Below are 25446 nucleotides of genomic sequence, written 5' to 3' on the forward strand. Positions count from 1 at the left end.
GTACTTTATTTGACAGTGAGGCCAGATGTGGAGAGAGAGGCATTTCAAGGCCCTCACTTCCCTTCTCATAATTAGTCAGTTTCTAGCAATGATGAGAGTCCAAGGACGTCAAAAATAATGAATGACCTTCTCAAGCAGCTCCAGTGAGGGAGCATTGTTTCAGCACCCATCACAGGATTCTAAAATGTGATCATTGAGGGAGAGCCTCAAAATACTGGCAAACCTCCCTTGTAGAGATGAGGACAAATTCCCAGAGAAAAGCAATGTTGTCTGTCCAGCCACTCTCTACATATCCACTGTGCACCTGCCATGTGTCAGGCGGGGACCTAAACCCTAGGAGGGAATGAATGCAGAAAAGACGCATTCCCTCACCTTGAAAAAAATAAACAGAGCTTCATGAGAGATACTGACACACTCATTCAGGTCCATACATGTCTATTACAGGGCCAACTAATGCCTGGGTCCCCAGTGCTCACCAGAACAACAGCTATTACAGCAGCTGCAGTGGTCCAGACCCATCCCCATACATATGTCTACAGTTCCCAGAAGACTGTAAAGATTTCTGTAAAGGTCTTTTGTGACTCTGGGATTTAACACAGCATCTCAGGATGTGCTGTTTAAGCTAAATTGAGTCAAATGAATTAATGAATGAATCACACTGGAACAAAATGAACAAAAAGTTGTTTTGTTCCAGGGTGATCCATTCATGAATTCATTTGACAAAACGTAGCTCCTAACCCCAATGATTAGGACTGACTGTTGAGGGATGGAGAGGTATGTAATCACAGTAAGTCCCGTGACACTACCGTGGAAGGTGAAGAAAGAATGCAGACGCCACAACTGACTATCAGGAGAGTCTCCCCCATAGCAAGGAACGGATAAGGACCGTTTGTTCTCGTCTCCGTAGCACCCCAGCCTGCCCCAACCTGGGATCCACTTCCTCTGTTCGTCATCTGTCCGCTTCAAAGTGCGAACGGCCCAAGAGGCAGAGGTTGCATCTCCCTTGCCCACTCCTCAGCATTCGGCAAGTGTTCAATAAACATTTGTGGAATGAATATATTTGGTTAGGAACACAAAAACACGTTACAATTCCGTAATAGAAATACAAAGTGATGATATGCTTATACACAGGAGGAAGTGGCTAACTCTGCTAGAAGGAAAAAAAACACGGACAATATCTTATACACAGTTTATTTATTTATTTGTTTGTTTATTTATTTATTTATTCATTTGAGATGGAGTTTTGCTCTTGTTGCCCAGGCCGGAGTGCGACAGCACACTGTCAGCTCACTGCAACCTCTGCCTCCCAGGTTCAAGTGATTCTCCTGCCTCACCCTCCCAAGTACCTGGGATTACAGGTATGTGCCACCACACCAAGCTAATTTTGCATTTTTTTTTTTTAGTAGAGATGGGGTTTCTCCATGTTGGTCAGGCTGGTCTCAAACTCCCGACCTCAGGTGACCTGCTGCCGCGACCTCCCAAAGTGCTGGGGTTACAGGCCTGAGCCACCACACCCAGCCTCTTATATGCATTTCTACACCCACACACATGCAGTTACTGCAATGATCACACCAACCATTAAGCAAGTCTTACTTATGGAACCCTAACTATTCGCCAGGTATAGTCCCAAGTGTTCATGCTCCCAACAGGCTCATAAGGAAACTAATATTATTACCTCTATGTTGCAGAGGAGTTGGAAACAGAGGCACAGATGAGTGGGAGGTAGCCTTTCTTAGGTCGAAGAGCTAGTAAAAACAAGAGTCGCAGTATAAATCCACATGCCATCCCACTAGACCATGACCTCCAATTAGGACAGTTTCAGGGAAAAAGAAATGAAATCATTTCTACAAAACCAAAAGCAATCAGCACACAGCTAGCAGGCCCTAGGAACACAGCAGGGCCCTTCATGCCTCATTCCAATAACCCACAAACCTGAATGCACAAACCTAACCCAAACCAACAAAAATTTGGTGATTCTCAACCATCTAAGAGATTGTTTTAAATACCAAAGCCCAGATTCCTCTCTAGATCAATTAAATCTTAATCTGTGACGTACGGTGGGAGTGAAGTGGATACTAGCAGATTTTGCAAGTCCCTAGATGACTATGGTATACAGCCAGGACTGGGAACTCCTAGAAGGATTTGTTTACAAGGAACAAAACAGGATTCTAGCAGGAGGTGCGGCCGAGAAATTGCTGAGGATCAGGCAAGAGTGCAAGGAAGAATGAGTTGACTGTTTGACTGCTGTTTCCCTAGATTAATCATTCATGTCACTCGAAGTGGGGTCTCCATCAACTCTGCCAGAACTCCTGGCACTCCCAACAGGACCAACGCTGGCTCACATTCATTTGAAGAGGGTGCTCAACTGCCTGCAACCTTAATGCTCTGCCCGAGGGGAGTTGAAGACCTAGCTAAACTCACTCAACTCTCAAAGCCTCCATTTTCTCATTTGCAAAATAAGAATAATAAAAGCTGGAGGGACAGCGGGGGTTGGGGAGTTGGGGAGAGATAGCATGGGGAGAAAAGCCAGATACAGGTGAAGGGGAGTGAGGCAGAAAATCACACTGCCACATGTGTACCTATGCAACAATCTTGCATGTTCTTCACATGTAACCCAAAACCTAAAATGCAATAAAAAAAAATAATAAATGCTGGTTCAAAGGGCATTTGTGAGCATTAGGGGATACTGATATTGATGAATTTACTAAAATGCAAAACAAACAGAAAAGCATCAGCCTCAGAGAAAATATTATCATTTCCACCTTGGAAAAGCTGAGCAGAGCGAAGAGTACGGTAGAGACCTGGGTCCCAGCCCGGTTTGGCCTTTCCTAGCAAGTTTCCTCTTCTGCCAGCCAAGGTACTGCAACAGCACCTTCGTGCATTCCCTCATTCAGCAAATGTGTATTGAACGTCAACTCTAATGTTTTGATATTAAATCATAGGAGATAATGTATGTATACAAATGCTTTGGAAATTTTAATGTGTTCCACAAATAAGAGGGAATTGTTTCTGTTTGTAACGATTCATTGCAAGCTCGTAAGTCCCAAGGTCTACAGGGACCTACAAGGGGTCATGTCACAGTGCAATGCTTGGATCCTTTCAGCCCCACCCCCTCTCAGTAGTAATATGGTCCCTGCGTGGATATCTCCAGGGATGAGATCCCAACCACTGTCAGAGACAGAGCATTCTCTCAGGTTCCTTTTCCATTTATTAGGTTGTTTTCTGTTCGCTTGCTGTTTCTACCTCTCCATTTTGGTTCTGATCTTTGGGACCACAAAAAGTATATTTGATCTCCTCTCAGCCTTTCACTAATTGAATATCACCATCATGAAAGTCCAGCCTCGACCTCCTAACTCCTCTCCACATCTTCTCTCTGTAAAGCTAAGATGGCCCTCATTTCCTTGTATTACTCAGTTTGGAAGGCTATAATAGACTACCCTAGACCAGGGGTGGCTTAAATAATAGAAAATTTATTTTCTTACAGTTCTGAAGACTGCAAGTGCAAGATCAATGCACCAGTATGATCCGTTCTGATGAAGGCCCTCTCCTTGCATTGTGGATGGGTTGCCTTCTCAAGCTCTCCTCACATAGCAGAGAGAGAAGAGAGACAGCAAGCTCTCTGGGGTCTCTTCTTTTGAGGGCACTAATCCAATCACGAGGGCCCTCATTTAATCTTCATTATCTCCCAAAGGTCCACCTCTTAATACTGGATACATGGGGGTTGGGTTTTCAACATAATACATTTGGGAGAAGGGAAAACAATTCAGTCCATAACACTGCCCCCAAAAGGTTCTCTTGCTAAACAGAAGCAAATCCGATTGAGATACTGACTAAGTACCCACCTGCCTACAAAACATGACTTGTATATGCTGAGGAAATCAATTTGATTGCCCTAGCATCAAGGCACATATACTCTAGAGATTGTTACCATCTACATTTTAGAGGTCCCTGAATCTTCAGAGAGAATGAGCCAGAGGCCTGGGTTAGGGAATTTACAAATAGAGTCAAAGAAGTCAAGGCAAGAAGAAAACACAGCCCCACCCTTTGGTTAGATTTTATCCTAGAGATTAGGGCTCCTGAATCAAAATCACAAAATCTCAGCCGATTCACTGTTGACTGACTGCCTTCTCTGGACCATGCTGCAGTGATCACAGCAGCAATAAACATGGCAGGCAAATGTACCAACCCTTGGAGGACTTTAGCTTGTTTTCTGCTATGGGAGTGAGATCAAGTATGTGTGATTCAAGGGGATGGGTCATGTGAAACTTCCCTGTACCCCTCAAGCCCAGCACAGAGCCTGATCCAGAGAAGATGCTCAATGATGACACCTTGTAAAACAACAAATAATGGCCAAGACCTCTCCTAAGTGTGCTGAAGGACAGCCACATGGCTTCCTAAAAATCAGAGGCCATTTACTGTTAAAGAAAGCCACGAGTTTTGGACAGAGGCAGTATCGTAGCCAATGAGGTTTACCTGAGGTGCGATTATTAGTTAGAAAGCAACAGACGATTGTGGAGACCAGAGCCATCAAAATCCTTGTTCTTGTACAGAAAAGAAGGCAAACCAGGGACTGAACTTGGCTTTTGATGATGACTCACCACCATAATCCCAGGTCTTGATGACAGGTTAAATCTTGTAAAACTTTAATTTGGTGAAGAAGTTGGCTGCTGCGTTACTGTGTCATATGTCTTGGGAGAGCTCCAGTTTCTGTCACCCTAGCATTAACTGAAAAATGGGATGAAATATGAAGACATTTTGCAGTTTATAAGATAAAAGCACCAGGGAGTTTTAACAGTTTGGGGAAGTATCACCCTAAAATTGGACTCCAATGGTCATTGAAACCATTGCCGCTTTCAGTAAAACTGGGTTGCCTAAAGCTACTGCCATGGAAGTGAGAATCTAAGACACGGTTTAGGAGGCATAAATCAGTAACACAGAGGCTTGATGCACAATATGTCCAATGAAGCTTCCACCAGAGAATGAAAAAGCAATAGCTCAGCAGAATCGCAACTTCCGATTTTAGGTTTCTGTCAATCTATTCCAACACTTAGCAAAAGATTCTTGCTGTTCCGCCCCAGAAATACTTTTATCTTATCAGTTGACTTCCCTGAAATCATGCCGTACTGAGCTATGATTCTTACTCAAGTGTAGTTCCTATGTCAGAATCTTATCAATGAGAAATTTCACATTATGGCGTGCCCAAATATCTAATACCACACTTGCATATTTTTAATTCCAACAGAATTAGCATTGCATCTCCGACACAGTACGGTTTACCCTGGCAGTCATCTCAAACGCTGAAGATGGTGACTATGCTAAGTGATTATTTACCTGCTTAGCTCGGGTTCCCAGTGTTCACATTCACAGCAAGACAGATCAGGACTGGCACAACCACTGCTTTTACTGGGTTTACCAAGTGTTAACAGATCCTTCAATGTGTTTCTCAAAATTTCTCTTGACCTATGATAAAGAAAAATAATATCTATTTTGAAAAAAATCACAGAGCTCGAGTGAAAGGTCCATTTAATACTATCTGTATGCCTTAAACGTCTTTAGACACAAAAAAAAAGCCTTACAGTTCAATTAATGTTTTCCTTGTGGGGGCAATTTAACAGGGAGGGCTTGAGAAATAGAATAAAAGAGAGCTATTAAACACATTTTTTGTAAAGTCAGTTTCGTCTCGGCCAAGCGAGGTGGCTCATGCCTGTGATCCTAGCACTTTGGGAGGCCAAGGCGGGCAGACCACAAGGTCAAGAGATCAAGACCATCCTGGCCAACGTGGAGAAACCCTGTATCTACTAAAAATACAAAAATTAGCTGGACATGGTGATGCGTGTCTGTAGTTCCAGCTACTTGGGAGGCTGAGTCAGGAGATCACTTGAACCCAGGAGTCGGAGGTTGCAGTGAGCCAAGATTGTGCCACTGCACTCCAGCCTGGTGACAGAGTGAGACTCCATCTCAAAGTTAAAAAAAAAAAAAAAAAAAAAAAAAAGGATACTTGCATCTTATGCAGGACTTATAGAATAGGCCTTTTTTTTGTAGCAAATATTTTAAACAAGACGTATTTTGTTATGGGATTTTTTTAAACTATAGCTAAAACACTTTTTAGCTGTGGAAATTCTGAAAAGCTTACCATTTCTTTTATTATACTTACTGGAAGATGATTACTTTTGTTGAAGGACAATATTTTCCCCTCTTTTCCTTACCCTTTGGCCCAAAAAGTGTTTCTGCTAATGATATAAGCAGATTTGTAATACTTTATCTGCTTTTAAGCTGTGCAAATTAATATTTGGATAATTCATAATTAGCTTGATTATGTCACTTGATAAAATAGTGATGTGTATTCATGTTAGTTCAACCATATATTAATACTGCCTGGGAATAGGCAGCTATAACTGTGTGAGGAACATAATTTGGCAGTGTTCACTGGCTTGGAAAAACCTATTGCAAGAACTTAAACATCTACGTGAACACTGATATCAAAAGAGCATGTAAGCCTGACCATAACTTCTGGTCCTAGACGGACCTGGCTGTGGTTTTCAGATCCAAACCCGCAGGGAGCCCCTACAACCTCATCGGCTGAGTGGGCAGAACAATATCAGACCTGCACATGCCCAGGATTGTGCCCAGCATGGTCAGGGACTGATAAAGACACCCATACATTCTATTTTTACTACGATCACCACCATTGTAATCATTACTGAGAGATGTATCCATAGAGACATCATGTCAGAGAAAAGCAGAGGAACCCAAAAGGTAACAATGAAACCAACATTTAGGGGAAAAAAAAAAAGAAAAGGGTGATGGAACAGCCCAGAAAGCTGGAGACAGTGGCAGAAACCATTTTAGAGAATTAGCCGCAAAAGAAGTAAAGAAGAGGCGAGAGAAGGGGACAGTTCTTTCCGGGGCTAACTCAATGGGTGCACCAGAGCCTGCGGAGCATACTTTTTTGCATCAGTCTCCTCACTGATAAACTGGAAGAAAAGTACATGGCAGAGAGAGTGACATTAGTCAATATTTGTAACAAGTCAGGGCACACAAGACACTTTTGTTCTCACCTTTCCCTTTTTAAATTAAGGAGCATCTGCCCTGAATACAGTCTTGCACAAAACTAAATCCACCTAAACACAAATTCACATTAACTACAAAAGCCTAGTGATCATTAAAAATTCCTGGGAGTAACAGATTACCATTCACTAATTAATCGGGTTTAGGTAACTCAAGCGCCACTTAAAGCATCGTTGCTCCTTAAAGGGGTAAATGCAATGATAGTCACTTGGGAAATTTCTGAGTTGTCACTCCTCTGGGGAGACCAAAATGATACAATCTTAGTTGTAAATTTCTCCCTAAAGTTTCTGAGGGTGAACAATTTCCAGCCTCCTCAGACAAAGGTAAGATGAGTCAGCTGGCATTACTGTCAACCGGAATGAAATGCAGGCCACCTTTGTGTCTACAACTAACAGACTTTGTTAAGCATCAGATGTAGGACAGTGGTTTGTGGAGTGAAAGCAAGGTGGGTGTCCACTGGGCAAGACACTGCACAGCACTGCCCGTGCAGGGAAATTGAACAGAGAATGAGCCGAATGGGGAGACGTCAACGCTAAACCTACGCATGCAGAAACACACCAGTGCATGCAACCCACATACTCACTGTTTTCCCATTATGATATTAAAACATGCTCTTCGTTTTCAAAGACATCAGAAAGTAAAAGGTGTCTCACACCTTCCAATCACATTTCCCAGAAATGTCTGTCAACAGGAAGTACATGCCCTTCTCAGAATTTCTCCCATGTGTAGATAAATACGCATATGCACGATATTGCTCCGTCTTGCGTCTACAAAAATGGGCCAATTCTATACAAACAGTACTACAATTTATCTTTTCCAATTGATGGTGGACACCATTCCATATTGGTACGTATAAATCTATCTCATGGTTTGTATTTAGATTTATTTTAAAATAATTTCACCTATACAAAGAGTGTAAAAAACACAGAGATGTTCCATTTAGCCTTGCAGCTTCTCAATGCTGACATCTTATATACAGTACAATTATTTAGTTGTGTCAGGAAATTAACTTTAGTGCAATACTATTGCCTAATCTAGCAATTTAGTATACTATTGCTTTGTTGCCTTATCTAGAGACAGTATTCAAATTTCATCGATAACACTTTTTTCCAATGCAGAATGCCGCCCGCAGCCATGTGTTGCATATACATTTGGCATGCCCCTTTGTCTCTTTTAATCTGGACTCACTCCTCAGTCTTTGTTTGTCTTCCTTTTTTTTTTTTTTTTTTTTCTTTTTTTGAGATGGAGTCTTGCTCTGTAGCCCAGGCTACAGAGCAAGGTACAGTGGCATGATCTCAGTTCACTGCAACCTCCACCTCCCGGGAACCGGTTCAAGCAATTCTCCTACCTTAACCTCCCAAGTGAATTAATCACTCAGGTTTCACCCTCAGAAACATAAAGTTCTGGCATAAGAGGGACAGAAGGACTGTTCTGACCAGTGTCTGGTCAGAAAGGTGAGTTTGGTATAGCAGTATTGTGCCAGGGAGCTTCCCTGGTCTGAATGTTGGTGTCTCCCCAAAACGCATAGTTGAAATCCTAACACTCAAGGCGATGGTATTTGGAGGTAGGGCTTTGGGAGTTGATGAGATCATGAGTGTGGAATCCTCATGAATAGGATTAGTGCCCTGATAAAAGAGACCCCAGAAAGCTCTCTTGCCCCATCCTCCATGTGAGGACGCAGTAAGAAAACGCTGAACCGGGAAGCCAGTCCTCACCAGACACCAAATCTGCCAGCACATTGATCTTGGACTTTCTGGTTTTGAGAAGGATGAGAAATAAATTTTCATTGTTTGTAAATCCCCCAGTTTAGGTATTTTGTTACAGCAGCCCAGATGGATGAAGACAGGAATGAAGGGGAAAATCATGGACAGAGAATCACTTTTGTTCCACGAACCTTTCACACTCTGTGACTGGCTGGAGGTGAACAGGGGAAAACAGAGTCCTAATCTGCTGAGGGCCAATGGCAAGTCTGAAAGCGTCACAGGAAGGGTGTCAGCCTCAGCCTTCTGGGGCCCTTGAACAGCCGGGCACCGGTGCAGAGGAAACCCCCCGAGAAGCATTCAGCCCACATTTCCCCCCCAGCTAGCCTCACTTCCCCCCTCAGCACTGCCCTGGTTTATTTTGACAAGGTTGTTTCCACCCAGCACGGTCACACACCCTTGCAGACACCAGGGAGCCCTGCCCACTCTGGGAACCACTGTTTCACTGTGGAAAACCCGAAGCATCACCTTTATGCACAGCAGACTGGGAAACAAAGCTGCTGGCGAGCCCCTCAGGAGTAGTCATGACTGTAGGCAAGCAGCAAAATGGGGTGCAGACAGCAGGCAGGGCTTCCTGGCACAGACCTGCAGGTGGGTGGTGGGGGTGGGGTGAAGGCAGCAGCAAAGCCCTGTGCTTCCAAGTGACGAGCTTGGAAACCTGCTTCAAGCTGAACTTAGCAAAGGAGGCAAGGGTAGAAAACGCAGAAATACGCCTCCCAAGAGAAGAGGAAACGTTCCAGATGTTTTAACGGGTAGAATTTCAGATAAAAACAAACCATGTATTGAAAATGGAAAAGGCGCAAACAGGACAATGTGGTCTGGGAGAAGCAGCAGCTACATAAAGCAAGTACACCCCTGGCCGGGTGCGGTGGCTCGTGCCTATAATCCCAGCACTTCGGGAAGCCAAGGCGAGCAGATCACAGGTCAGGAGTTTGCGACCAGCCTGGCCAACATAGTGACACCTGTCTCTATTAAAAATACAAAAAATTAGCTGGGCGTGGTGACAGGCACCTATAATCACAGCAACTCAGGAGGCTGAGGCAGTAGAATCACTTGAACCTGGGAGGCAGAGGTTGCAATGAGCTGAGATCGCACCACTGCATACCAGCCCGGGCAACAGTGCAAGACTCTAACTCAAAAAAATAAATAAATAAATAAGCAAGTCCACCCGTTTTAGAATGGGATCTGGGGATGGAGTCATCAGAACTGAGAAGCCTGGAGGAGCGTGCAGAGCTCCAGGCTGGGCTGGCACCTCTGGTAGTAGCACAACGCAGCCGATTCCAGGTATGGGAATAAATAACAAAACCCTATGCACTAAAATCCACTATTGCTATGGATTAGTGGATTAGGGACAAAGTGCTGCTACCAGGAATGTATAGCTACAGTGACACTGTCAGACACAGAGGCAAATGGGAAGGGCAAGGCCCTCCGCCCTCCCCACCTGCCATTGTTCCTTTGAACAACCAGGTCTGGCCACTCTGGGCCTACAGAATTTCAGGGCCATGATCAGCAGACACAGACTGGCCATTGCCCCCTTTATCCTGGGCATACACAAGAACGAGAATCAAAATATTTCTCCACAACTAACTTGCCATGCACAAACCCTGGGCAACCAGTGAGGTGCCTGATCATTCAGAGCAGGTGCTGGCCTGAGTCTGGGGCCAGGCCAGTTCATTACATGAGGTCTCCTAGCTCCTGATTACATCTGGTGCTTCCAGTTCTGCATCAAGCCCCTCTGACTGCCCAATAGGCCCACATCACTTATTTTTATTGCCTGCCAGGCCTCTGTAGACAACTGAGTTTGTGACACCTGGCTGAGAAGGAAGGCAGGTAGGAGATTCTACGTGATATGTCTTTCATCCCCATTCTGAGTGCCTCGGGTCCCAGGAAGGCAGGGGCATCCCTGACAGGACTAGCCCAGGAGCAGTGTACAGAGGAAGAGGTTGTATGAAGTGGGAGTGGCATGGGAAGGAAAGGGCAGCAGGAAAGGCTGTCAGTAAGAGGACAGGAGGACAGGACAATCCAGAAACCAGCAAGGCCACAGGAAGCCCAGGGCAGGGACATGTTCAAAGACATGTGAGCATAACACGGAGTCCTGGTTTGCAAACATCCAGGCAGTACATTTCTGAGTCTCTTTCTACAGGCGTCTGACTCACCTTGATTTTGTTGAATGAGGCCACATTGACCACAGGGAAAAGTCCAATGTTCTCAGCCCACTGCTCTTGCCCCATGTGAATTTTCCAATGTCTCCATTCATTACCTTCTTTTGCCAATCAGTGTGGCCAAAAAAAAAAGTCTGTTAAAAGTGAATGGAGGCTGGCAGCAAGTGGCTCACGCCTGTAATCCCAGCACTTTGGGAGGCCTAAGTGGGTGGGTCATCTGAGGTCAGGAGGTTGAGACTCGCCGGGCCAACATGGTGAAACCTCATTTCTACTAAAAATACAAAAATGAGCCAGGCCTGGTGGTGTGCACCACCTATAATCCCAGCTATCTGGGAGGCTGAGGCAGGAGAATCACTTGAGTTTGGGAGATGGAGAATGCAGAGAGCTGAGATCACGCTACTGCACTCCAGCCTGGTCAACAGAGTGAGACTCTGTCTCAAAAAAAAAAAAAAAAAAAAAAAAATAGTAGGTAGAACATGGTAATGAATTAGAGTTGGATACAGCAGTATGAACTCATATTTAGCTTAACATAGGTAAGATGGATACCTGTAGAAATATTTACACTTACATGCATGCACACAGATTCGTATACACACAGATATTTATTTATTTTTGAGGCAGAGTCTTACCCTGTCGCCAGGCACCAGGCTGGAGTGCAATAGTGTGATCTAGGCTCACTGCAACCTCCGCCTCCTGGGTTCAAGCAATTCTGCCTCAGCCTCCTGAGTAGCTGGGACTACATGTGTGCACCACCATGCCCAGCTAATTTTTGTATTTTTTTAGTAGAGACATTGTTTCACCATGTTGGCCAGGATGGTCTCTCCCAAAGTGCTGGATTACAGGCATGAGCCACTGTGCATGCGTATTTTTATTTATTTTTTTACAGTGGAAAGCGTGAACACAGTCCCTTCACTACTACAAATTATGCAGTCGAGTTTACCACATTTGAAGAAACTGCAGGGGTCAGCACATCCAGAGTGCAACGGATAAGCCTCACCGTGAGGAAACCACCTTCATGATCATGGTATCTCCCCTGCCAGGTAAGTATTTATATATTCATTTAAAACAAATTCTTTTGATCCTCCCCATCCTCCCTACACACTTATATTTCACTGCTCTATCAGTTGAGAAGATCTGGAGGAAACAATAACCCAAGCACATCTAGCAGCCAGATCTTGGATCCTTTCTTCAATAAAATGACTGGGGCTCCTTGGAGAAATGACTGATTCTATAACTGGGGCCGGAAATATACAAGATGAGCCCTAAGCATCTTAAAGTGCCCGAAAGTACGGAGGTACCAAAAAGAGGAAGAGAGAGAAGGAAGGAAGGAAGGAGGGAGGGAGGGAGGGAGGGAGGGAGGGAGGGAGGGAGGGGGCGAGAGGGGAGGGAGGGAGGGAAGGAAGGAAGGAAGGAAGGAAGGAAGGAAGGAAGGAAGGAAGGAGGGAGGGAGGGAGGGAGGGAGGGAGGGAGGGAGGGAGGGAAGGAGGGAGGGAGGGGGCGAGAGGGAAGGGAGGGAGGGAAGGAAGGAAGGAAGGAGGGAGGGAGGGAGGGAGGGAGGGAGGAAGGGAGGGAGGGAGGGAGGGGGCGAGAGGGAAGGGAGGGAGGGAAGGAAGGAAGGAGGGAGGGAGGGAGGGAAGGAGGGAGGGGGCGAGAGGGAAGGGAGGGAGGGAAGGAGGGAGGGGGCGAGAGGGAAGGGAGGGAGGGAAGGAAGGAAGGAAGGAAGGAAGGAAGGAAGGAAGGAAGGAGGGAGGGAGGGAGGGAGGGAGGGAGGGAGGGAGGGAGGGAAGGAAAAGGGGACGCGAGGAAGGGAGGGAGGGAGAAAGAAAGAGAGAAAGAAAGAGAGAGAGGAAGGAAGGAAGGAAGGAAGGAAGGAAGGAAGGAAGGAAGGAAGGAAGGAAGGGAAGAAAAAGAGAGAGAGGGAGGGAGGGAGGGAGGGAGGGAGGGAGGAAAACACCCACAATGAGGAAATATGTCAAATGGACACAGGAAGTAACTGAAGTGTTCCTAATAGCCAAGGAAGAAAAATTATGAGCAACAAAATAGTCATACTGGATCATAACCCAAAGAAATTAAAACTTATAAAATAAATACCTGCAAGTCCGTACTGATATATAAATAAATAAATAGGAGAGAGGAGTTAAACCTCCCAGGCAGAAAAAGTCTAAATAGTTCACGTAGATCCTCTAGCCATGGGGAAGGAAGAGCCGGACTCCCCTCTCCTTAGGGGATGGCTACGCACAGTGACTTTCTTCTAAAGACTCTAATATCAAAAGGGAGTTAAGAAAGAGCAAAGAAACAGAAGTATTGTTAAGGTGGACAAACCTGACAAGCACTGCTACAGCCAGGTGGTCAAAGTCACCATCAGGGACAGGTCATGCTGATGGTGCCTACCCTTGATTTGATAAAAGCAGAACTTCACCTCCGTGATCTTCCTCCATAATCCCAATCTAGCGATAAGAAGAAGAATCAGACAACCCTGACAGAGGTATGTGCTACAAAATATCTGACGAGTCAAAACTGCTCATCAAAACGCAGAACTGTCAAGGTCATCAAAAACCACGAGTCTGAGAAAAGCGACACAGCCCATGAGGGCTTAAGGAGACATGATCACTAAAGGTGATGTGGGGTCCCAGATGGGATCCTGAAACAGAAGAACATTCGGTAAGAGCTAAAATAACATTTGAACTTCTATAAATAATAATGTATCAGTATCGGTCCATGAATTGCGGCAAATGTGCCACACTAATGCAAAGTGTTAGTAACAGGGAAAACTGGGATCAGGCATATGGACTTTTTTGGACCATTTTCACCATTCTCCTGTAAATCTAAAACTCTTCTGAAAATAGAGATTATTTTTTAAAAGTGTCTGGAGGATGTGCAAAAGCATATGGAAGCAGAAGGGCTACAGGTAAAAAAATCATGACACCTGGAAAATCTCCTTCCATTTTTGCTCCCCGCGGTGAATATCTTACACCACTCCCATTAAACTCTGAGCAATGTTATCAGCCTGGAAAGTGAACTGGCATAAATGTGTAATGTCAAAGCTGGGAGGGACTATGGTGGCCATCCAGCCCCCAGCTTTCAACCGCACTTGAGGAAAATCCGATCCAAAGACCAGAAGCAAATGACCAATGAATGTTTCAGTTCCGCACCCAGGGGTAGAGCTAAAATCCTCAGGGTCCTGGAAGGGTGACAGACAGCAATGTCAGCCAGTTCTCCGAACAGCCCACTCTGCAGAGGCTCACTAGGGCCAAGAGCCTTCTTCCCAGCCACAGGGCTGGCAAGCAGCAAAGCAGAGAGCCAGGCTCAGGTCTCCTTTCCAGCTTCACAGAAGCACGACCTCCCTACCACCACTAACCCTCACACCCTCAACCAGTCCCATGGCCAGTCACTGTCCCATTTCCTCCCACAGCAGCAGGGGGCGGGGCCGAAGACTCAGATAAGACACAACTCAGGAAGGATGCCACTTAGATTGGTTTCTCTTTTTTTTTTTTTCTTGATTCTGTCTTTATGAAACTTTTCTTTAACACGACACTGTTTAAGGTCCTGAGCTGATTTCTTGTGAGCTTGAAGCCAGGGTGCCCATGCTCTGCAAAAGCAAAAAGATGCCCACATGAGTCCTTGAGGCTCAGTGCTGTCATACAGTGCATGGACAGGCCAAGGTCCTAATTTCAAGGTTTTATTTTTGGAGAAGAAAAAAAATCCACAGGATTCAGGATGCCCTCTGTCCCACAATGAGTATGTCCCCATTGCAACCAGCTCTGGGAGTGTGACAAAACTGAAAAGGAAACAGTTCCAAACAGAAGGACACCAATTACCAGCAGAACCTTATTACTCACAGCAACTCAGGCCAAGGGTTCATGCAGTGCAGGGTTTCTGAAACCCGGCTATTCCTGGGAAGGAGAGAGAGAAAGAGACCTGGATGCTGGGTGGGGGTTCTGTTATTTACTTCATTACAAATCAAGAAGAAAACCTACAGGATCAGGAGCTTTTCCTAGCTCCTCAAGTAAACCTGGATCCCAAGAGGAACAAAAAGGGGAAGGGTGAGGGCCGGAGAGGAATCGGAGTGCAAGGTCAGAGGTCCTTGAGAGAGGGAAGAGGAGGTGTCTGCTTTCGAAGAATGGCGATAAGAGGCATGTTGGGATGGAGATGCCCAAATGTGTAGCACTTATACTGATTTAGCAAATGGCCCTCTCATTAGTAAAAGCTTCTAAACATTAGCCTTAAGTTTAAAAAAAAGTTTTTTTTTGAAATTATGCAAAAGCCCAGAGCACCAGTATGCACTTCACACACGTTCCGTGGGAAGATTCCTCCATTTGCAAACTTGTATATTACATAATCATCTCCATTTCCTCACAGATTGTGAAGAGTAAATGAGATAACATAATGTAAAGTGCTTGGAACGTGGTGAATAAGACACCTGAGCTGTTACTATTTTTACTGGTAGATTACAAGTAGTCTCTTCACAGCCATCACTAACACGACTATCACCACAAACACTATTACTACTATAAGGACAGTACTTATTAGTGGGGCTTAGTAGTATCTATCATCATTCTCAATACTTAGCATATTTCAGGAGGAAAACTGATGAATGGACTGATATAATGCACAATTAAGGAAATGGACAAAGAAATGGATACATTCCTACAATGTGGTGAGTGTATCTTAAAAGGAAAGAGGTCGAATAGGTTGCAAAGAGGAAAACCAGGAGTCAAGAGCTGTCTCTAGTGCCAGGAGCTGGATGCTGTTAACCCAGGAGTGTTCAAAAATACCCAACTGATGTCTGAGCAAGGAAGAGACAAAGAATGACAACAGTCAATTGGGCTCAGCTTAGACAAACCCTTAAAGCCAGGACACAGACAGAACAGGACAAGAGTGACACTTACAGTTACTTGATTCAGGATCCTCATTTTAAAGATGGGGCTGTGAAGGATCCAAGGGGTCAGCTGGGCTCAATACGTAAAGGGCAGCTTTGGGCCAAGGGAATCAAACCAGCCTGGTGGGCGGAGCTGCACGCTACCCAGTAAATACAGGTGTTTGGATAGACTGTGTCTCTGCAGGGCGATGGTTAATTTTATGTGTCAACTTAACAGGGACAAAGGGTGCCCAGAGAGCTGGCTAAACAGCATTTCTGAGTGTGTCCAGATGAGACTATCATTTGAACCAGGAGCCTGAGGGAATAAAGCAGATGGTCCTCTCCAATGCAGAGTGGGCCTCATTCAGCCCACTGAGGGCCTGAATAGAATCTAAAGGCACAGGAAGGTTGAATTTCATCTCTGCCAGATCGCTTGTGCTGGGACATCAATCTTCTCCTGCCGTTGGCATTCCCGGTTCTCAGGCCTTCAGACCCAGACTGGAATCTACGCTACGGGCTCCCCAGCCCTCTGCCCTTCCTGTGACAACAGCAGCTGTCCTAGTTCTCCAGCATGCAGGTGGCAAATCACAGGACCTCTCAGCTCCATAATTGCATGAGTCAATACCTTATCATAAATAAATCTCATAGATATAGACATAAACCTCAAGGTAGATATTGATATAGACATAAATATGCATCTATCTTCATCTTCTATTGGTCCCGTTTCTCAGGAAAACCCTGACTAATACAGCAGCATATTTTGAAAACTTTAAAGAAGGACAGAGATCTTTTTTGTCCACTCTGTTGGCTCCTCAGAGCCTAACTCAGCACCTGACTCATAGCAGGAAAGTAGACAAGGGCGGAGAGGACAGCAGGGAGTGGCCACCTCCTGACAGTCACTACACAAGGTGCCAGGAAGGTGGGTCCGGTGAGACCCAAGGCTCTGCGCCCAGGGAAAGCTGAACAAACCATGTTCCCAGGTGACATTCCCAAACACCACTCCCTATCATCAGATCCCTTCCTACAAAAGTCACTGTAGAGAGAAAGATCCGCATCTTCAGAAGAAATGGAGCTGAAACAGGGGGCCAGGAGCGGGCAGAGAACAATGGTGGAGAAGGAGAGATGGGTGGAGAAGGGGTGAGGAGCAGCACGAGAGTATGGTGGACATGCTGGGAGGACAGGTGGACACGGGGTAGGTTTAAGGGATTCAGAAGACTCATGTTCTGATGTGAGAGCCACCATCCACAAGCAGGGGAGATCTCAAGCAATGCAATTGCTCCCAGCCTCAAGTCCCTTCATCTGTGAAATTCTGGAACCCACGAAGCTGGCTTCACTTCCTGTGATTTCCTTCAGAGAAAGCACAGTGGCTTTGTTCCTTTATTTCAGGCGCCCTGCACAGCAGCACACTGCAGGTTCTCCTTCAATATTGGTGCAATAAAAGAAAGGAGAAAGGATGAGAAATCACTTTATAAATGGTAAAGTCTAGGCAGACGACAGGTCCGGCTTTGTTTCTCAAGGCAGACTGGGGAGCTTCTGAAGGGGGAGTACTTTCATCATCACTTTGCCAATCCAGCCCCAAGTCAGGGTCCTGAATTCAGTCAACCAGAGAAAACTTCTCCAAGCATGTCCTCTGTGCTGTCAAAATGCCAAAAGCTGGAAGCAGACAGAGAACAAGACGCAGCCCTGCAATCCAGGGGAGGAGAGCTGGTGTTCAGGAAATCGGAATGCTGCCTCTGGAGACAGAATAGATCCCCTCGTGGAGATGATCAGAATTGACCATTCCAAAGCCCGGCCTTTCCTTGAACCACAGTGATAATCATCACCCATAGCGACAGCTGCAGTGGGTGGTCACCCATGTGGCCAGCTGCTAGATGAGCTGGACTGAAAGAGACTCAGAAATGCTTTCATTTTCAGGGGCTGGCACAGCCACTGTTCCCCACCTGGGCCCTGCCTGTGTAGGCATCACGGAGGAAGCGCCATGTCTATGGGTGTGACGGTATATGATCAGTGAAAGATGTTATCAGAAGAAATAAAATTAAGCACATTTTCCCCTAGACTTACTAATCCTTCCTCTGCTACTGCCCTCATGTTTTGACATTAATTGAACTCTGTCTTTACTACTAAAAATAAACTCCAGGGCAATCGCAATGCACCAAAAACCTCAATATGAAACCACAAGAAACAGTAATAGAGAAATGGGCCACTACCAAAGGTGTTTTGAGAAGATGTTTCTGTTTCAAAATCAGAGTTCCAAGTAGGCCGGGGGTTCTTTAAATCCTGTGGACATCAAGGGCAGGAAGCAATCTTTACACATATACCTTGTGGCTAAAGACTAGTGCTGGCTTATATCCCTTGATGGGGAAGCAGGAGCCTGCTGATTTGATCTCACCAAAGGTCAGGGGGCCAGCACGGCCACAGTGGCTGTAACAGGCAGGGAGCCAGCAGATGACAGCAGGGGGAGGCAAGGCCAGGAGAGGAATCTAAAAGAGCAAGGTGAAGGTCAAAAGGGAAGAAGCCCATCCGGTCTGCACATCCAGGGAGGGGGCCAGAGGTGAGCGAGAATGAACTGAGAGGGTCAAGAGCTAGACAGGTCAGAGATGGAAATGGAAACAAGCAGGCTCCCTTTCATTGCCCATTTTCTTGGGCAATGTCCCAGCACCCTCAGAACCAGACCAGGTGGCTTCTGGTCCATGATGCGGCTGAGAAAACTAAAGTCTGGCTGGGTGTATGGTGTGTGCCTGTAGTACCAGCTACTCAGGAGGCTGAGGTGGGAAGATCGCTTAAGCCCAGGAATTGGAGGCCAGGCTGGGCAACATAGCCAAGACCCTGTCTTTAAAAAGCAAAAGAAAGAAATGTTTGTGTGTCTTGAGACACAGTCTCGCTGTCACCCAGGCTGGAGTGCAGTGGTGTGATCTTGGCTAACTGCAACTCCACCTCCAGGTTTCAAGTGACCTCTTATGCTTAAGCCTCCCAAGTCATCCCTGGGATTACAGGTACATGCCACCATGCCCAGATAATTTTTGTATTTTTAGTAGAAATGGGGTTTCACCTTGTTGGCCAGGCTGGTCCTGAACCCCTCGCCTCAAATGATCTTCCTACTTCAGTCTCTCAAAGAGCTGGGATTACAGGTGTGAGCCACTGTGCCTGGCAAGAAGTGTTTGTTTTTGTTTTGTTTGTTTGTTTGTTTTTTAGAAAGAAGTTTGAAAAGCATAAAAGACCTGCTCAGAGTCACATGGGCAGTAGGGGGTGGAGCCTGGGGTAGACCCTAAGTGTCTGACTCCACATTCATGGTACCTTTGCTGCATGGCAGGCAACAGTCCCGACTCATGGGTGGGAAAGGTGAGGATGCTCTCCTATCGGTGTGCGTCCCAGCCAAGCTGATTTCTAGGCAGGTGCAGGCAGGCAGGCTCCCAGTGTGAGAAGTGCCTTTAGGGGGTAGAAATACACACACACGCAGATGCCTGAGCCTTTCTTCTGTCATAGAACAACCCTGTCTCAGGACTGCAGGCCTGAGAATCCCAACACTTGCCTTTGGTGTCTTCCTGCTCCCAGTAGCTGAATTTTAGGGAAATGTCTCTTCATCACCCCACCCTGAGACAGACCTGTCAAGACCCTGGCTTTCAGACTCTCTGCCCACGTGGCTGAGGTCCCGTCGGCCCTTTTCTCCAATATGGGAATCGCTTATTCCAGCCCTCCAGGTGCAACAGGGCACGGGGATCAGCTGAAAAGGCTGCTGCCCCTGCACGCTCTCCTGCCCTCTAAGCCAGTCACCTGCAACAGGAGCAAGGGCTCCCAAGACATAATTCAATGACTGTCCTTGAGGGTCAGAAAGAGGTACACTGGGCTCCCAAGGAAGGTCTGTCAGCTATAGTCATTGCAGTAGCAGCAATGAGAAATTCAACAATTAAACGAAAATGAATGGGTAACACAGATGCACAAAGGTGCTGAACTCTAAAAGATGGAAAAGATTTTAATCGCTAAGTAGCAGCTCGGCTCCCAGTATGCTTTATTCACAAGCATCTTTCAAGAGCCACAAGAGGCGGCGCCTGCTCCAGGAAGCCTCCCTGCATAGAGAAAGTCCCCTCCGCCATCCTTACATACCCCTGGGAGCGTGGAGTATCCTATGTGTGCCAGTCTCCCCACCTTGACTGAAGGGCAAGGCCTCATGCTCTTCACCTCTGCATGCCATGGAATGCTGACTATCACAGCAGATTTGAAATGCAAATGCACTTTGGGAAATTTCAGGCACAGTACAAAAGATGACAGATATAGCGCAACGGGAGCACAATTCTCTGCTACCCTCTCAGTTCTGACTTCTGTGTCTTCTCACCAGTCCACACCTTCTCGCCTACCTTTCCATGCTTGCACAGCTTTCAAATTCATGGTAGGAATCATGTTAGTTTCCTGTTCATCATGTCGTTTATTCTTTCCAACATCTTACTTCAAAAAAAAAAATTGCAACTGACCTCATTCTTTTCTCTGAAGCTTTAAAAACTTTCTTCTTTTGGTTATGTCTCTATCATGTTTTCTCTCTCCTTTCAATTACTCATTTGTTTGTTCTTTCGCCCTGGGCCAGGCAGGATGCCAGATCTTGGGATGTGTAAGACAGTCCTTGCTCTAAGCAATTCCACCAGCAATAACGGAAACGGGGAGGGGGAGGGGTAAAGGTAATTTCAACCCAGTGCAGCAGCCATGGTATAATGGTCATGTCTTCACTAGCCTGCTGCAGTCCAGTGGAGGGAGTAATCAACTCTGCTTTGGGTGAGGGGCTGGGTACAACTGGGAAGGTGATTCCCAGCCTCTTCCCAGGCTGACTTGATGGTAGGTGAAAGGCAGCGGAGACAGCAAATGAAAGACTTCAAAATAGCCTGGTACATGCAAGGAACCCTAAATGGCAAAATTAATGAATAATTTGAAAAAACTCTTCCATTTTGGAGCGTTTCTTCCTCCATGCAAGGCAGCATGATAATCTGTTTTTCTACACTACCTCATTAACACACACATCTTTATGAGGTAGGCACTAATACTTTAAATTCGCTACTTTACAAATGAGGAGACTAAGGCTTTGAGAGGCTGAGTGATTTGTCCAAAGTGAGGCAAGTAGTAAAACCCAAGTCTGCCTGAAGCCCTCGGTCCTACCCTCTAACCCTTTATCCACCGCACCCTCAGCCTTCATGTAGAAGGATCATGGAATTCAAGGAGGTAAAAGGAGGAGTAGATTGGGCTGGGAAAGGAGGAAGAGCTCATGTTCTGGATGCCCCAAAGGTGTTTCAATCTGATTATGTAACTTTCACCTTGCCCTCTCCTCCTCCCCACAAGGCTGTCTCCACATGTTTTACCAAGACAGCTGGAGCATCCTGCACCTTCTGATACAAGTGGGGTATTCACTAAAAGATGGTGGGCTCCTCCCTCCGCTTGGGACAGAAGGGAGAGCTTCCGAGGCACAGCGAATAGGTAGAATAGACTCTGAGAACCAGATTGGGGTGAGGTTATGGAGAATCAGCTTCCCAAGCACTTTGGAGCAGTCCAATAAGATGTGCTGAGAGGTCAAGAGCCACAACCCAAGCTGTGCTGCAGGAGACCTTCAACTCCAAAAGCTGTTTTTGCTTTCACAAGGATCAGGAGGATAAAGTCCCTTACCTTAATTCTCCAATCTCAAAATACTCCAGCTTTAGTTTAGGGAAGGACAGTTCTCAAGCCCATCCAGAGTGCTGAAGGGATATGTATTTTTTCAGATGGAAAGTGCCTAAATAAGACACGTGCACACATATGTTTATTGCAGCACTGTTCACAATAGCAAAGACTTGGAACCAACCAAAATGCCCATCAATGGTAGACTGGATAAAGAAAATATGGCACATATACACCATGGAATACTATGCAGCCATAAAAAAAGGATGAGTTCGTGTCCTTTGCAGGGACATGGATGAAACTGGAAACCATCATTCTCAGCAAACTGACACAAGAACGGAAAACCAAACACCACATGTTCTCACTCATAATTGGGTGCTGAATGTGAGAACACATGAACACAGGGAGAGGAACATTATACACTGGGGCTTGTCAGGGATTGGGGGGCTAGGGGAGGAATAGCAGGGGGTGGGGGATTGGGGAGAGATAGCAGGAGGTTGGGAGGCTAGAGGAGGGATAGTATTAAAAAAACTACCCAATGTAGATGGCGAGGTGATGGATGCAGCAAACCACCACGGCATGTGTATACCTATGTAACAAACCTGCACATTCTGCACATGTACCCCAGAACTTAAAATATATTTTTTAAAGTGCCTAAATCCCAGGTGTAACAGGATTCCAGAAAGACACACAAAAAAAGGATCAATATTAGTATCAATGTTTACCTTGAATAGATTTGGTAATGAGATGTTTCATTCATTTAAAAGATAAGGACTGCATCTTTACTATATGCTGAATGAGTAGCAAAAGAGGAGAAGACATTTCACAAGCAATGCGCATGTGCCAAGCACTGTGTCAGGCATTTGATGGACATTAATCCATTTAATCCTATGATTGGTTTTGATATCCCCCGTTTCTGAAGTCACATAGGCAGCAGAGGCAGAAGTGATGGCTGGCTCTTTCTGACTCACAAGCCCCACCCATTAATCCTGCTTCCCTTCTCTACTAGAGCATTTTCATTCACCATCTTCCAAGGATACTAGGTAGAGAGGAATAGGAAACACACCTAGCAACTCCATTCTGAGAATGGACTGTCCCTGGGTGCCCGGTCCATTTCATACACAGTGGAGATCACATGAGCCATGGACGCTGCATCAGATTAACGCTGTTGTAAGTTTTATCCGAGCCCAACACTGTCATCTGGTACCATGTGTTCAGTGGACATCATGCATTATTCAGGAAACAAAAAAATGTTGCCTCATCAGAGACTCTTATCTGAATTGATCATCAAGATGGCTAAATACTGATCATCAAGATGGCTAAATACTGATCATCAAGATGGCTAAATACTGATCATCAAGATGGCTAGATGAGTTGATCAAAAGGGGTGGGGCAATGTGGAGAATGAGGCCCAGGAGTCTTCCTTCTATGCTACCCTGAAGCAGTGCCTGGTGCTTAGCCTGAGGGTCCAGGCACTGACCTTCTCCACCAAAGAACCATGATGCTCCCGTGTGACCCCTGTAGAAAACCCCATTCGTACATTTACAAGGTGCCCTTTTCCCTTTCCAGATTCTTCACCTCCTCATCCTCATTGGCAGCAAATCATGAATGAGGAGAAACCTGTCAGCACAAACTCAGAATAAAGAACCTTGAAAAGTTCTGAAGGGGAATTTGCCCTCAGCTCTGGGACTAGCTAAAACATCCTTGCCCCACAGGTGAGAAGAGAGGGCAGGTGGCCTGTATTCCCCATGCTGATTTCCTCATCTCTTCCCAAGAAACAACTTGGCCATGACTGTCTTCTCTGCAGCCCTCTAGTTGTCACATTACTCCCTTAGATGTGTTGGTGTCACGGACAGACCTGCAATGGTTCTGCAAGCCTTGAAGTCCTCGCCTCCTCCTGTGAAGTGCTGGCTTAACGCATCCCGCACTCAGAGTCCGGTTCCCAGTAGCACAGGGTGAATTCCCCCTCACTCAGAAAAGTCCCCTTGACTAGCAAGGCACGCAGAAAGATGCTGCCCTCAGCGCCTCTGGGCTCCCCAGTGAGCAGCCTCCCACACTCCTCAGGCACTGTGACCGGGAAAGCACTTTTAGCCTTATTGTCAAAATGCATTTGCTTTATTACCCAAAAAGGGCAGAGGCACAGCCTCCTGGTCGACACTGGGCTCGTCTCAGACTTCCTGGGTTGGTGTCCCAGTTCTACCACTTAAAGAGGCTTCTTAGGACCCTGAGCAAATACTCAAACGTGAGCTCTCTGGGCCTGTTTCTCATCTTCAAAGCTTGTTCCTAGTGTTAAGTGAGAATCTTTGCAGAGTTCAGCGCTTGTCCCAGGATATTATAAGCCCATAGAAATGTCACCTTTTATTAGCACCACGTAGGCAAATGCTAGAGACTTAACCTCTCCCTCTCCTCCCAAGAGGAAATGAAAACGTCTCCCCTCTTTCTGTCTCACCACAGTGACTTAGCGTAGGGGCTCAGTATGCGGGGCCAAGGGAACAAATGAAGGCAATGAGAGTGAGCCAAAGCCTGGGGCTTCAGTCAAAGGTTCTCAGCTCCACGCCTGGCTGTGACCGCCCCACTTCTTGATGCACTCATCTGTGAAAAAGAGTCAATTTGAACACTACCTGCCTGCCAGGTGCGCTGCCACGATTAAATGAAACAGTGCATGAAAGAGACACTCTGTAAACTACCAGGGAAATCAGCTAATTCTAAGGTATCAGTATCAGGGAAATCCACCTCATTACAATAGTGCCTTTACTAGCAAATTCTGTAGAGGACATTTCACTAAGGATTGCCCTCCTGGGACCTTACTGAACACACACAATTCCCAGGAGGTCAGGAGACAGACACAACCTTCCTTCCCATTTTACAGATGTGGAAACTGAGGATCAGAGGGCTAAGGAGGCCACCTGACATCAAGCGACAAATCCAACACAGGGCTGATATACTGGGGCTTGTCAGGGGTTGGGAGGCTAGGGGAGGAATAGCAGGAGGTGGGGGAATTGGGGAGAGATAGCAGGAGGTTGGGAGGCTAGAGGAGGGATAGTATTAAAAGAAATACCCAATGTAGGGTACCCTTGTAAGGGGAGGGGGGTGGGGGGCTGCAATAACCTAGCACGTTGGCTCCTGCAGAAAAAAAGAACCTCTTTCCAAGACAGCCAAACTGATTAATGTTTTCAATTAATGTTTTTAACCACACACACAAAGCAATGTTCCATGGAAATTAAAGAAATTAAAATGTTTAAGCTTCTCCCAGGAGCCGCCAAGAATCCTGGGCAGGCCACAGTGTTTAGAGCCCGGTGCGAAGCAGGAAGGTCAGAGCCCCACCTCAAAACACTGAACCTGCCCAGCAGCGGGAACACTTCCCACCCACAGGGTGACAGGGCACGAGGAGATAACTTGCTCAGTTATTGCCAATGCCAATAATTGGTGAGAGCAGCAGGGATGAAGAGGGAGGTCTGATAGGCGGTGCTAGGACCTGGGACTGAAGCGTCAGGTGGCTGTCCCCAGACCCTCTAGCTACCCTCCCACTTGACACACAGTCCTCAAGGACGGGATATCCACCTGCTGTGTGGGTGACTGAGGTCCCTGCACCCAATGTGACCAAGCAAGCCATGGGCTTTCTTTCCTTTTTTTTTTTTTTTTTTTTTGTTCAGAGATGGAGTTTTGCTCTTTTTGCCCAGGCTACAGTACAATGGCTCAATCTCGGCTCACCACAACCTCCGCCTCCCGGCTTCAAGTGAATCTCCTGCCTCAGCCTCCCAAGTAGCTTGAATTACAGGCATGCGCCACCCCATCTGGCTAATTTTGTATTTTTAGTAGAGATGGGGTTTCTCCATATTGATCAGGCTGGTCTCGAACTCCTGGCCTCAGGCGATCTGTCCATCTCAGCCTCCTAAAGTGCTGGGCTTTCTAAGGGAACTGACAACACTTCCTTGATGGTGCCTGGGACCACAGAAGGTCCTGCTGG

The 25446-nt window shown here is 46.2% G+C and overlaps 1 protein-coding gene and 1 non-coding gene across 2 annotated transcripts in view; both read right to left on the reverse strand.

Annotated features, from left to right (window-relative positions):
- Nucleotides 1-25446, reverse strand: part of LOC108588705 (uncharacterized) — a 332586-nt gene that overhangs the window by 103156 nt on the left and 203984 nt on the right. The gene's annotated exons all lie outside the window — the stretch shown is intronic.
- On the reverse strand, nt 11874-12038 carry LOC118148732 (U1 spliceosomal RNA). The gene has a single exon (XR_004735642.1). It is a non-coding gene; the product is annotated as a U1 spliceosomal RNA (small nuclear RNA).

This window comes from Callithrix jacchus, chromosome 16 (assembly GCF_049354715.1).
Source record: "Callithrix jacchus isolate 240 chromosome 16, calJac240_pri, whole genome shotgun sequence".
NCBI lineage: Eukaryota > Metazoa > Chordata > Mammalia > Primates > Cebidae > Callithrix > Callithrix jacchus.